This window comes from Heterocephalus glaber, unplaced genomic scaffold (genome assembly GCF_053883595.1).
Source record: "Heterocephalus glaber isolate CG9 unplaced genomic scaffold, H.glaber_assembly_v1.0 deba00001553, whole genome shotgun sequence".
NCBI lineage: Eukaryota > Metazoa > Chordata > Mammalia > Rodentia > Bathyergidae > Heterocephalus > Heterocephalus glaber.
In genome coordinates, this window is record NW_028258344.1 from 19,519,260 (window position 1) to 19,533,865 (window position 14,606).

Here is a 14,606-nt window from a genome sequence, read left to right on the forward strand (position 1 = left end):
CAAAAAATTTAAATATCTTTAACACAGCAGAGGATGAGTTTTCTTCAGGAATTCTCTAGGTAATTATGGAAATACAGGGATCCTAGTTATTAAAAGTGTCATTATAGGAAGTAAATGGACAAATATTGAAAGAAAAATTCTTACTAATATAATACTTACAGATATATCTTAATGATTCTATTTATTTTATCAGGAACTCTGAGAATGGTGAAGTTAGAAAGTTTCAAGGAGCTTGTGGGTAGGTGTAGCTTGGTCAGATTTTTCTGGTCAATCAACTGGGACTATTATAAATGCACAAGTCATGTTACTGATCTTTTTTTTAGCAAGGCCAGTAGAGTATAGGAATTTCATTTAACTGAAATAATTCCTTTTTTCTCAAAGTTTTCTTTTGTCTTAGTGCATATTTGCAGTATGCAATGATTATATTTCTCATGGGCAGTTGGTGCATGTATATAACACATTTTAATTCTTTTCTCATCCTCCTTCCTCTCTCCTCCTTTCCCCCTCCCTCTACCTCTAGGTCCTGTTCCCATTTGGAAAAGATCTATCTTCCTGTATCTTACTATCCGTCTTAAATTCAACAATTCTTGAAATACTTTTCCCAAAAGTCCTTAAAAAGCAAGAGGAGTCAGTTGGAGAGGGATGAGAGAAAATGTAACTAAACTTACATAACTATTAATGTTAAGCATAAGAATCTACACCAGAACAAACTTCTGATCTATAGCCTATTCAGTATTTTTAAATCAAGATTTACTGAACTCTTGTGAACTTTGAAAACACAATGTAGTAATATATTTGAAGGAGTTAATAAGAGAAGTCAAGAGCAATAAAAGATCACAAGACATAGAGATCAGTGCAGCCAAAGAAAATGGTGATAAATTGTAACCAGGTGTCTTTATTTCCTGATTCTTCAAGTACTGCGCACTCAGCTTTCTTTGCTAAAAAAGGCAGCTTGTGAAATTTCAACTTCAGTACTTTCCTGCAAGAACTGTTATTTGTTTAGTCCTAACTACCTCTGAGGTTGAATGAGATAAACTATTTAGAAATAACAAAAGTAGTTTAAAAATGTAATATTCTTTGTGATTTAGGAAGTTCTCATCTTCTGATGGTTGTGTGCTCTTAATAATTCAGGACAAAGTAGGTTTAATTGTGGCCTTGAACATGTGCACAAAAACTATTTTGGGAAACATTCCACAACTATACACTGATTTTTGCAACATAAAAATTCCTATTAATATGTTCATACATTATTCATGCCACTATGAGCTTCTTCACAAAGCTAACCTTTCTTTGGCTGTCCACAATTAAATTGAAAACAAAGAGCTTTACCAGTTTGAGAGAATTGGGCAAATCCTGAGACACAGAACAGAGAAACTGAGAAGAGGTACAAATAAAAGACAATTTTCTATTAATTAGGCCAAGAAAATAGACTGACTATAATGAGTCAAAAACAGATATTTATCACCAAATGGAATACCAGGCAAGATTCCTGTCTTTCATCCTTAGTTGTGGGAAAAGGATAAAATGATAGAAAAATCCATGAAATCCAAGATGTCAGTGCAAAACAGAATGTTCTTCCTTTTACAGCACTGCAAAAGAGATGTACACTTTCATGAACTATTTACTAGAATATTGATATCCAAAGTTACTTTGGTGCAAGCATTTCAATGCTCACATATGGAACATCAGGAAATATTCTAGTCACTCTGTACAGTGACTGTTAACAACCACTGTTATCTTGGAAGCTGCGAATCTTTTGAAAAGAAGTATATAATACTAGTGTCTAGTAGTTCAGTGGTAATAAGTGACTTAAGTCAGCAATGGATAAGGATTCATTTTTTTAAATGTTTGCATACAATTTCCGTGAATATATCCCTTTATTTCTTTCTATTTAGGATACTAGAGAAAACAAGTAGAATGAATCAGTTTTCAAATTAGGTCTTTTTTTTTATTCAAAGATTCTCTTTTACTTAAAAAATGGTTGTGACTTTAGGATAAGGAGAGCAAGCCACTCTGTCATAATTTGGTAATTTTCTATAAATTAAAGAAAAAGAGAGAAGAAATGTGCCAATTTAGGGTCTATGAAACTGCAAAAGTTCCAGTTTCTGAGTTTGGCATACTTGGAGGCACTGCTCTGTAAAGGTAGTGAAGACATGCTTCTGAACACAAGTAGATGAATTCATTGGTATAATATTTATGAAGAACATTGGGGCTCAATTGGAAAAATCTCTACAACTCACCATCTGAGAACATTTTGGAATTGGAAGTTTGTACTTCACCAATATTAAAGAATAGAACTTCAAATTATTACATATTAGTGATCAGAAGAAATATACTGATGTTAAAACTTAGAAGTGGAGGGGTAGGGGAAAGGAAGGAAGGGAATGGAATTAATATGAGAAAATGGAAAAATTGAAACAAGTCTTTGTAAATAGGGAGGGATGGAGGGGCTGTAGGGAGGGGAGGAGAAGGGGGAAAAATAAGAACCAAGAGAGACTATGTAAAGGTGCAAATTTCCAATGATGAATGTCATTATATTGTATACCTAAAGTGTACCAATGATTAGAATGAATAATTGATAATGCAAAATAGGAAGAAAAGGTCCAAAGGTGTAGGGGAAGTGGGAGGGACAGGGGAAAGGAATGAAGGGAAAGGAAAAATTATGAGAAATGGAAAAAATGGAAGCAAAGTCTTTGTAAATAGGGAAGGGTGGAGGGGCTGAAGGGAGGGCTAGGAATCAGGAAAAAATAAGAACCAAGATGCATCATGTAAAGGTACAATTCCCAATGAGAAATGTAAATGTGTTGTATACCTACAATGTACCAATAAAATTTAGCCTGAGGCACAAAAAACCCCCAAAACTTAGAAGTAACTAAGATGTCCTTCAGTAGGTTAATAGATAAACTTATTATGGTACATCCAGACAATGGAATGTTATTGAGATCTAAAATGAAGTAAGCTATCAAGGTATGAAATGACATGGGGAAAATTCAAAGGTATATCATTAAATGAAAGATGTTGACCTGAAAAGACTGAGTATTATATAATTCCAACTATGTGACACTCTTGAAAAGGCAAAACTATGGAAATGGAAAGAGATCAGAGTGCAGGACATCATGGTACATGCCTATAATCCAGACTCTGAGTAGCTGAGGCAGGAGTGTCTTAAGTTCAAGCCCAGGCTGGGCAAATTATAGTTAGTGAGACCCTGTCTCAAAATAAAAAATAAAATGGCTAAGTATATAGCTTAATGAGAAGATCTGAATACCAAATTTTATACATGAAATTTTATATATGAAAGATATCCCAGCAGTTAAGGGAAAAGGAGGGGTGAATAAACACCATAGTGATATAGTGGGAAGAGATGTAACTCCCAAACCTGCAAGATATCCAAAGCACGAGTTCATGTTCTCTAAAATTGAAGAATGAATTCTAGGAACAATCATTAAGAGTAGGAAAAATTTATTGAGAGAAAGAAAGCTTCTGTCTAAGAGAGACAGAAGACGGACCAGAAAGTGGGTTGCCTGGGACCCTATTTTCCAGGGGGTTTTATAGAGCAAAGCCAGGAGGTGAGCTGGGTTCAAGGTGGGACAAAACTATAAGACCCAGTGGAAAATTACAAGGTGAGCACGAGGTGGGGCAAAACCATGACCAATCAATAAGATTGCAAGTACAGTCACCCAGGTAATGTTGATTAAATGGGCATCAAATGGGAAAACAAGTCACATACAAGGGATTTTCCATTTAGAATAACAATCACTGCAAACTCTCTCTAGGGAAACTAGTACTTCTTTTCCTTTTTATAATGCTAACCAGTAAATGTGCCTTAATTGTTCTCCATGTTGGCTCCTCCTTCTTTGGCTCCTTGAGGGCTGGCTACTTGAGAGCTGGTGCCTGGAGTGCATTCCTGTCTAACTGCCTATGTGGTAATTTAATTAATTTACCTATCTACAATAGTAGAATTTTTAGAGTAGTATAATCATTCTATAAACTACTATAATGGTGGATTCACTTGATTATACAGGTGTGAAAACTCAGTGTATACCACCAAGACTGAGCTCCAATGCAAACTATGGACTTTTGTAGGTTCATCAATTTTAACAAATATATCATTCCACTGTGGGATGCTGATAGTGGAGAAGGCTCTAAATGTGCGAAATCAAGAGGTATATGAAGGGGCTGGGGATTTAGCTCGGTGGTTCTGCCACTGCCTAGCAAGCGCAAGGTCCCAAGTTTGATCCCAGTACAAAAAACAACAAAACAACAAAACAAAGAGCTATATGGAATTCTCTCCACTTTCTACTCAATTTTGATATGAACCTAAAGCTACTCAAAAAGTTCTATTAAAGAAAAAAAACCAAACTGAAAATCAACCTACAGAAAAGATAACCAGAAAAATACTCCTTGTTCTGCTTTCAAATTGAATGGCATAAAAATTGTCCATCTGGATAGAAAAGAAATTATTATCTAGACTCCTAGGTATTTTTTGGTGAGGAGTTAGAATATATCATAGGAATATTCCAAATAATAAATTGTTAAACACAAAAATAAAGGATCTGTTGACTTGTTTGATGAACCATATCTCAAGCTAACAACGAGGGGAAATTATGTAAGCTTTTAAACTTGAATTAAGAAAAATTATGTTTCATAAATGATAAATAGAAATTTGCAATTTAGTAACTTTTATGTATTTAACTTTATAAACCCTTTTTTTTCTTGGAGTAATTGAAAGTAAAATTCAGTAGATTACTTTTAGTGGCAAAAAATAATAGTAAGAAATGAGAAACCAATATCTTTATTTCATTTAAGTTTTGGGAAACAGAAATTCCCATTGGACAGAATTGTTGGTTGCAACCACTAATGTAGAAATAAAGAGAATTAATTTCTTTGGCAAAGAGGGAAAAGTAAAGGAAAATGGATGGCTATAGTATGGATTGAGGATGCGCCTTGTGCAATTCATGTAAACACACATTTGAAGTAATAATAATCATGTAATTTACCAATATGTAGCATTAGCGTATAATAGTCATTTGAGAAAAGAGAGAACGAAGCTTCTTTTTCATGATGAGGATACAAGAGTAAAGATGTTAGGTGCAAGTGAAAACATGTTTCAAAATAGAAAGTTATTATTTAGATAAAAATTAATTTCAAAACACTATAATTTGTCACTGGTGCACTGAAATGTAGATCAAACCTCTCACTCATTTTTTCCCAGTTGCATAGCAAAATAGAATATATTGGTATTAAATTACATCTCATTAGCTTCTTTACCTCAACTACTGACACAAGTTGTTTTTTAATCTTGAAACTGTGCTAAAATACACTTGATTTTGCCAAGACTCTAAAATGACTCACTGTTTTCTTGCCAAAAAACAAGAAACTAGCAATTTTTTAAATGGTGTAATAATTTATGCTCTAGTGACCTACACCTACCTTATTTTGCATAATATAGTAGTTTCATTTAAACATTTTAATGTATTTGAGCTTAATTTATTACTAGTAAAAATTACTCAGTTGCCTTCTTAATACTGAACTTCTTTGTCTGTAACATACAACAGATATAACACTAGTCACATAATTTGTTAATATAAAATGCTGCCCCTGGTTTCTCAGCATATCTACCTTGTGTGTGATGGAATAGAGATCTTCAATTTCAGTACTGATATTATTTGGTCTTTCCTGTTTCACTGAAGTTTAGAATGTATTAATAACAATGAAAAATTTATTCTGGCTCTTATTATGTGTGTATTTGATTACTATTGTACATAGTTTAGAAAAAATACACATTATGGGGTATGGGGCAAGTAGAAATAAACATTTAAAAGATGAGAATTTTTGAGTTTCTTTAAATACTGTCATTCTCTGTTTTTTAATGTCCTTCCAAAATAATTAAGAGCTACAGAACAGGGACAAAAGTAACATTAAAGATAACAAAAAAATGCATATATTTAAACAAACACTTTTTAAGAATTATTTGAAGAAAAAGAATGACCAAACTTAAAATAAAATCCCTGGGAAAATCTCCTACATAACTGTACCAGTGTCGTGGTGAGCAAAGACAGGCAAGAAAAGTGGCAGAGAAAGCAGAAGACAGGAGGGTACTATCAAGTATTTGGGTAATAAAGAGAAAAACAGCTGAGGTGAAAATTTAGTATTTTACCAGACAAAAGAGAGCCATGCATAAGAGACACACATATCTTACCAAACTACTGCCAAAAAAATAGCACTACTAATAAAGTCCAATGAAGGATTTTATCTATTTTAAAGGGTTTTGATCTACTGACAAAAGAGAGGGCCTTTGAAAACCAAATTCTGTCAAACACCCAAAACATACAAAAATGAATCAAAGAAAACTCAGTAAACATATACAGAATTGCTAAAAAGATCAGAAAACAAAATTCAATTTAATTTAACTGGTAAAACTCTCCATCACCTCAAAAATAAGAAAACAACATGCAGTAGAAGATAACTATAAAATGACACAAACAGTTATAAAATGTTGAAGGTGAGGTATGAAATTAAAGGTCTAAAATTTTCTGATGAAAATAAACTTTTTCTTAGAGTTAAATTTACACAATAAAGTATTTAAGATATGAGGAAATTTTTTAATTTGAAATTTAAAAGCTAAGTGCAGACAAAGAGAAATGAAAGATGGAATGAATTCAGTAAATAAATGGAAAACACCAAATATGATCTCAGAAATAAAGAAAGAAGTACATTATGTTCAAGAGAGCATAAAATTAAATAAATTGATAATTTTCCAAGAGAGTAGATTTTAAGCATTCTTATGTCATATAAAACATAACTATGTGAAATGACAGATATGTTAATTTGCTTGACTATCATAATTGTTTCATTATATATAAATGTATCAAAATATGTACAACATAACTATGTAAAAATATAAAAATTTTTCTAGTAATAATTTAGGACAAACAATTAAAAACAGGATACAAAAATTAAACAAGTAAGAAAGACCAGAAAGAACAGGATGGAAGTGGTAGACAGGTAAAGAAGGAATAATATTTGCATAATTGAAGGCCCTAAGGAATAAAAAAATTGGTTCCACATTACTATTTATAATTGTAATTGAAGAAAATATTACAGAAATAGAAGAAGGCTTGAATCTATGAACAGAAAAGACCCACTGGAAACCTGCAGGAAATTATCTGTGATAATGAACCCTGAGGAATATACTAGCAGAACTATTAAACTTTAAAGATAAAGAAAAACAATCTCAAGAATGTGTGATGGTTAAGGTTAATTTTATCAGCTTGATTGGCTTGGGAGCTAGGAATTAGTAAAGGGAATCCTGGCATGTCTGAGTGGACCATGGAGGTGTGAATTTGGGTATTAAATATAGTTCTTGGCTCCCTCATTCCTAGCATAATGCCTTTTCCCTGAATTTGTGGTATTATGAACTAAGCATTTATGCTCCATACACCCTTCCACCATGATGTTTCTGACTTTGAGCCAATTGACCATAGACTCATTTTCTTGAAACAAAATTCTCCTTTAAGTTGTGGTTGTTGTGTATTGTGTGTTAGTGATGAGAAAGTTTACTTATAAAAAAAATTGGTACCAGAGAAGTGAGATTATTGCTGTAACTATGCCTGATCATATGATACAGAAAGCTTCGGAACTGATTTGCAAGTGGAATTTTGAAAGGTTTGAGAAATACAGGCTATAGAACCCCAAGCATGGAGGTCAACTGTAAGCAGGGTCAATTCTGTTCAGAGTTTAGAAAACAAGAATGTGGCCAGGAATGGGAACAGTAAAGGCCAGGCTCAGGAGGTTTCAATTGGGAATGAAGATTCTTTTGGGAGCTGGACTAAGGCCATGTATGTTACACTCTGGCAAAAAGAAAAAGTCTACATTGTGCCCACGTGCTGAGACTTTGTAGGAGTTTAGGGATTATGAATTAATTCATCTGAGAGAAGAAATTTCAAAGCAGGGCCATGTGCAGGCTATGGCATAGCTAGTACTGGCATGTGTTTACCAAGATTTATGAACTGGTAGAAAGAGTAGAGAAGAAAAATTTGAAATTAAATTTTGGCCCCAAAGAAGTCACTTGTAAAGTTGGGATTAAAGGAAGAGTATGGTAACTGCAAAAATTAGAACCATTATAAAGAAATGAAGTATTATGAATGGAAGCAAGAAGGAAAAAAGCCTTGAGAGTATCTCAGGAACCAGCCATTCCACACTCACTGCAGGCTCCAATGTGCAAAAATATAAATCTTTTATTTGAGAGGAGAGACTCTGGGGGCCCTGCCTGAGAAAAGCCACCTAAGGAACTGGTACCTCAGGATTCATTTTGCTGTGCTCAGCCATCCCAGGATTCAGAGGCTGCTGCAGTCATGGTCCAGAGGTCTCATGAAAGACCTTAATATGGTCCATGTGATGCTGGTTGTTCAGGAATGCAAAGTGTAAGTGTTCTTAGGCATGGAGGCTCCTATCTAGATTTCAAACGTAAGCATTGGAGGTCAGGGTAGTGTGTAGAGCTGTGATAATGAAGCAAACGATGAACTGGAGACTCTAGGAAGTTGTAACATGGAATTTCTGCCAAGGAAAGCTGAAAGCCATCAGTAGAGGCAGTCCAAAGAGAGGCCATATGCTCTGCAACCTGCAAGGCCATTTTAGTGAAGCCACTCAAACCCTCTGGAACTCATATCTCTTACCATGTGTCCTGGATGCCAGAAGGAACTTCAGGACTTGGATTTGCCTTGCTGGGTTTCAGTCTTGTTTGGGTCTGATTCTTTTCTATTCCCATATTTCTCCCTTTGGAATGCAAAAATGTAGTAAGAAAAATGATCATCAAAGAACTAATCATACAAGAACATATAATTTAAAACTTGTTTAAGAAGCTCTCCACTTTCCCTTTCACTAACCCAGGAAGATAAGGGAATAGTAATAATGTAGGATAGCTCAGGAGAAAGGAGGAAAAAGGAAATAACTTAAGAAAAAGAAGAAGAAGGAAGAAAAACAGAAAGAAAGAATGGGCTTAAATGATCATATTTCTACTACAGGGAAGAAGGGAGTAGGGGGAGAAGATTTTCAACATTATTTGAAGAGGAGGAAAGAAAGAAGAGTAGGGAATGAGCTATAAAAGGAATGTAAGAGAAGATGTAGGGAGATTGAAACCAGTTTATAAGATAGCAGGTCCACAAAGTTAGAAAACTTAAGAAAAAATCCTTGGTTGAGGAAAACCCAAGAAAACAAGGGGAGACACTACAGAGGTAAAAGCAATAACTAACACTTGTGCAGAGTTACATATATCCATACTCCTACGCATACACACACTAAGGGAAATAAAGCTGGGCATGGTGGTGCACACTTGTACTCCCAGATGAGAGTTAACTGTAGTGTCAACTTGAATGGATTAAGAAAGGCCTACCTGCTCTGGGTTCCTGGATGATTGACCTGTAAGCTGCAAACTAAAGAGGAAAGGTCTACCTTTGATGTGGGTGGCACCAACCAATAGGCTTATAGCCTAAATGGAATAAAATGTAATAGGAAGGAAGTTCAAACTTCTTTTTTTTTTTTTTTTTTTCAAATTAACAAACTGTAATTGTTTTCCCAAAGACACATTTTTTTCATACACATCCATTATACACTGTAAACCAAAAAAGCAGTGAACATGAATTAGGAGAAAATAAATTAAAAATCCATAACATAAGTAAGGAGGCTCTAGTCCGGAGCAGAGCTGAGTTTCCAGTCTAGGACGAGGCTTGAGTTTCTTTGTAAGAACAGCTGCTAGCAAGGGTCCAGCACGTGGTTGGTCGGTCTGTAGTCAGTCTGGAACTTGAGACAGTTTATGTGTTTTATTTTTTCCTTAGCGTTTAGAATAGCCAACATCGTCCTGCATTGGGCCGAGCTATCACGTCCAGGAAAAATGAGGGAGGGAACCACAGAGCCAGCGTGAGATCCAAATGCAGCATTCAAAGGTAATTGGTCCGGTAGTGCCGAGAGGAGGGCGCTCGGGCTTAGCCATCTTCCTTCCGGGCTGTGTACCAGCCGGTTTTTTCGTGGGTCTGCACCAATGACTTGTAGGACTGCTGTGCTCTGGTCAGACTCTACTGAGATTTGTTGGCTCCGAACTGCACTTGTGCTTTCCCCTTCACCAGCATGGCACTGATCTGCATGGTCACGGACTCTATGGAGTAGGCACTGCTGCAGCTCTTCTTGGTGAGAAGCTCCATGCAGATGGCACCTCCGCCGAGAACATACCCTCCGGAGAGGACTGAAGACAACCCTGACGCACGGTAGGTCAAAGGGAAAGTTATCTTTAAAGAGAAGTTAAGTAGGATGAAGTCTGCGCCTTCCTTCTCTCTGAGGATCTGGAGGTCGTTGTGCAAAGCGCAGTCCTGGTCAACTTTGAAGAGTTTGACTTTCCAATACGGAGCCGGGGCCCTGCCTGAGGTGGGAGCTGAAGCTGGTCCAGTCCATCTTCCACGGCGGCCACGAGCGCTTCGGCATTGCCAGCGCCTGCCTGGATGAGCTCAGCTGCGAGTTCCTGCAGGCTGGGGCCTGAGGGGCCGGGCCCAGACCGCATCTGCCCGCTCGGGATCCGTGCCTAGAGATCCCATCCGCATCCATTGCAACATCACGGAGTCGTACCCTGCTGTGACCCTCATCTTCTCGGTGGAGTCTGATAACCCTAACAGGGCTGCTCTCTTGGAGAGGCAGGTGGACATAAAGAAAGGGAGTACTCTGCTTTTGCAGCATCTGAAGAGGATCATCTCTGACCTGTGTAAACGCTACAACCTCCCTCAGCATCCGGATGTGGACATGCTGGATCAGCCCTGGACAACAGAGCAGTGCACAAAGGAGGAGGTGTCTTCAGAAGACAAAGATGAGATGCCTGAGGACACAGAGGACCTAGACCACTATGAATGAAAGAGGAAGAATCAGCTGAGGGTAAGAACTCGGAAGATGATGGCATCGAAAAAGAAAACTTGGCCATCCTTGAGAAAATTAAAAAGAACCAAAAAAAAAAAAAAAAAGAAAAAAAGAGAACCAGAGGCAAGATTACTTAAATGGTGCAGCGTCTGGCTCAGTGCAGGCCACTGACTGGCTGATGAAGGAGCTCAGGGATGTATACCGGTCAGAGAGTTTCAAAGGCAAAACTACGCAGTTGAACTCGTGAATGACAGTCTGCACTTATGCTTCTTTGGAGGAGTGTCAGTCTTTGCCATCACCTTTGCACATGTGTCTCTGGCTCCTTCAAGCTTCTAATGCAGGCTCTTCAGCCTTCTAACAAAGAGCCTTTGGCTTTCTGATACAGACTCACACTGGACTGTAGGGAGCACCAGGCTTTTAACTTTGATCTTCCCCCGCTCCAGTGCACAGGCAACTGTTTTTCAGTCTTCTACCCATGACCCAACAGGCAGCCATTATAAACCAACTTTGTAAGTCCTTTAATATATTTTATATTAAATCTGTTCCTCTAGCAAGCCCTAACTGATATGTCAGAGCACTTGTGAGGCTGAGGGAGGAGAATCACTGCCACTTTGAGGCCAGCCTGAACTACATAGAGAGACCATTTCAAAAAACCCAAAAAGAACAAAGAAAAGAAAAATAGATTTTAATGATAATATTATGTACAAAATTGATGAAGAGAAAGAGGGAAGATTTGAAAGTATATGACAGGGGAAGGACAGAGAGAAGAGATGGGGGAATAAATGTGAGAAAATATATAGGGAGATTGACTCCAATTAATTAACAAAAAAAACCCCCAACTTTAGCAAATCTTGTGATGTGGGAGAACATAACATCATGCAATAAGACAGTACAGAATCAAAAGCAATAACTAACACAAACACACTTAAGTCCCCCTGGGACATACAGAATTAAAACAAAACAAATCAAGTCCGATATTCCTCCTTGTCCTGGTGTATATAATAAAGTCAATTTTTAGATGCCACCTGATTTAAAAGGGACATATGAAAATCTTTATTTTTAGTTCTGTCCCTCTGCATAAATAGGACAGACCATTTAGAGCAGGCGGGAGTCTGAGCTTTACACCTCTGTGGTTGTGGATGGGTACTCAGGTAATCCACTTAATGCTTTTCTTACCTGGGAATGAGAGTGAATAAAGTCTGCGTTGTCCACTGAAAGTGTCACTAGGTAGTCCAGAGCAGTGGTGGCAAACCTAGGGCACCTGTGCCACAGTGGACTGTTTGTTATCATCAAAAGCTCTAAGAAGTTTGCCATTACTGGTCTACAGTGTAGCCTAAAGCTTCATAAATTTCAGACTGCTCTTTTGGAGGCATGGTTATCCAATATCCAGGCATTTCTGTTTTTATTCTGAATTCCTCTCAGCAGATAGGAGGGTGTCAGCCACATAGGGTCTGTATATTGGGGGCAGTAGTGCTTCTACTGGTCCCTGGAAGGATGAACCCAGACTCAGACTCCCTCCCACTGTGAAACTCCATACAGATGAGCATGCTGTTTGGGGTATACACTTACTGCTGCTTTTTGGTATTGTTTGTGTGCCCTGATGTGATTCTCCAGGCCCATAGTTTTGCCTCTTATGAGCTGGCAACTGGAGTCTTTCTCCTAATCTCATGATTTTAGTGTAACTGTATCACAGTTCCTTTTTTTCTGGGCACATGATAAGACTTAGGACAAATATCTACTTCCTCCCTGTAATGTGGTTACATCTTGGGGCCATAGAAAATGTAGGAATTTGGGGGACTAGGCAGAGAGAGTAACTCAAAATGGCTTCCTGCCCCAATTTTGCTTATATCCATCTCCTACCTGTTCTACTGAGTCAAGGGGTGGGAATGAGCTATGATAGTTTTGCAATGCAACCCTAACCCTAAATCTGGAAAGCTATGAGAGCTACCACTCTTTCACTCTTCATTTGGCTGTACTCAGATCTCTTCTTTGCTGAAGTTGTATCTCTGTCCAGTAGCAGACTTTTTGCTTTGACCACTGTACAGGAGGGAAAGAACTATTGACAGGCTATGTGGGCAGGATAGGATCACCTATCAGTCAGACCCACTATTTACTACCAATGTGCAATATGATTGATTGTGGCTTATGGTGAATTTTCTCTAGGAAACCAACATTATCTCTTCTTCAAATCCAGCCTCTCTTAAGTTTCTGTGTGTACTTCTGAATGTCAATAGTGGAAAAGGCCTACTATTTTTTGACAAACAAACATCCCACATCTGTTGTAAAACAGTTGAAAAATAACATATTAAGGTGAAATTGGTATGCTGGGGCCATGCCCCAGAGATGAATCCATGGATAGAGGAAGTAGAGTGCAAGTGAATTTATTTAAAAGATAGAAAAGCAAAGAAGTAGAACTTTCACTAGCCAAGAAAGTATCCTGAGTAGGATACACAAGTAGGCTCTTTGTCTATTGGTTTTGAAGGGTTTAAGAAGGGAGATCAGGCTATACATCAGATATGATGTATAATCTATAGGAGACCACATACTTTTCAGCATCCAATTTACGCAATGTTCATTCACTGTCCGTGTAGGGTCTATGTGCCCTTGAGGCAATAGTCTGCCTGATCATGCTCTGGGGAGGTCCCTGTCAGCCACTGGCCACATGGAATATCTTTTTGTAAGAGTTCTGGAGAGTGGTAACTCAGCTGACTCTGTTTTGGGCTTCCTGGCTCAATTTTGGGGCTCCTGTCCTTACTACCTAATGGAATCTCAACTCCTGTTTTACTAATTCCTGTCCCAGAGGAACACTCCTTTTACCTGTAGCCTCACTCCTTTTACCTGTAGCATGACTTCAGCTCATGCTTATCCAGGACAATGTATTATGCTAGCCTAAAGAAAAAGATTTTAATGTATGCCTAAACTATTATTATGGATTTAAAAATATAACTTAAAAAGATAAGTAATGACTAGCATTTCTGATTGTGATGATTCATTCTATTTGTTGGGAGGATAGAAATGTTATGTAGTTCTCCCTTAGTAAAAAAAAAAAAAAAGTCTACTGTCCTTTAAATTTTGGAAGCTGAGCTTGTGAATTTATTTATTTAGTTAGTTATTTATTTGCTACCGGGGATTGAACTCAGGACCTTGCAGCTACGAGGCAGGTGGCAGCATCATTGAGCTAAATCCCTGGCCCAAGCTTGTGCATTTTGTTCTGCTCTTGTCATGGTTTAGATCTAAAATATTCATGACAAATCTCATATGTTTGAAAGGTGATTGGATCATGGGAACATCATACTCATCAGTGGATTAATCCATTGATGAATTTATGGCTGAATGTAGTGCTAGGAAATGGAGCCTAGTTGGAGGTGGGCAGCTGGGGGCCTGACCTGGAAAGGTGTTCTCTTGTATCCAGCTTCTCCCTTCTCTCTTTGTTTCCTGGTGGCCATGACTTGAGCAGATCTCCTTTGTCACGCATTCCACCGTGCAGATTCTTCTGCGGAGCCACCTGAATGTGGACTAAACCTCTCTTCCCAATTTGTGGGTGCTGGGTGTTGTAACTCATGATGGAAAAGTGACTAACACATTTCTCTTACAAAACATCACTATAATAATAATAAAAATATTTTAAAGATATCAACTAAAAAACATAAAGGAAATATGGTAGTTTGAAAGCTCCTGGTTGGTAACTACCCAGGGATCTTAAGCTG

General features: G+C 37.5%; 1 pseudogene; it reads left to right on the forward strand.

Annotated features, from left to right (window-relative positions):
- The window catches only part of LOC101720958 (ubiquitin-conjugating enzyme E2 Q1 pseudogene), a 140,571-nt pseudogene extending 129,535 nt beyond the window's left edge, over nucleotides 1-11,036 (forward strand).
- The last annotated feature ends 3,570 nt before the right edge of the window (nucleotides 11,037-14,606 follow it).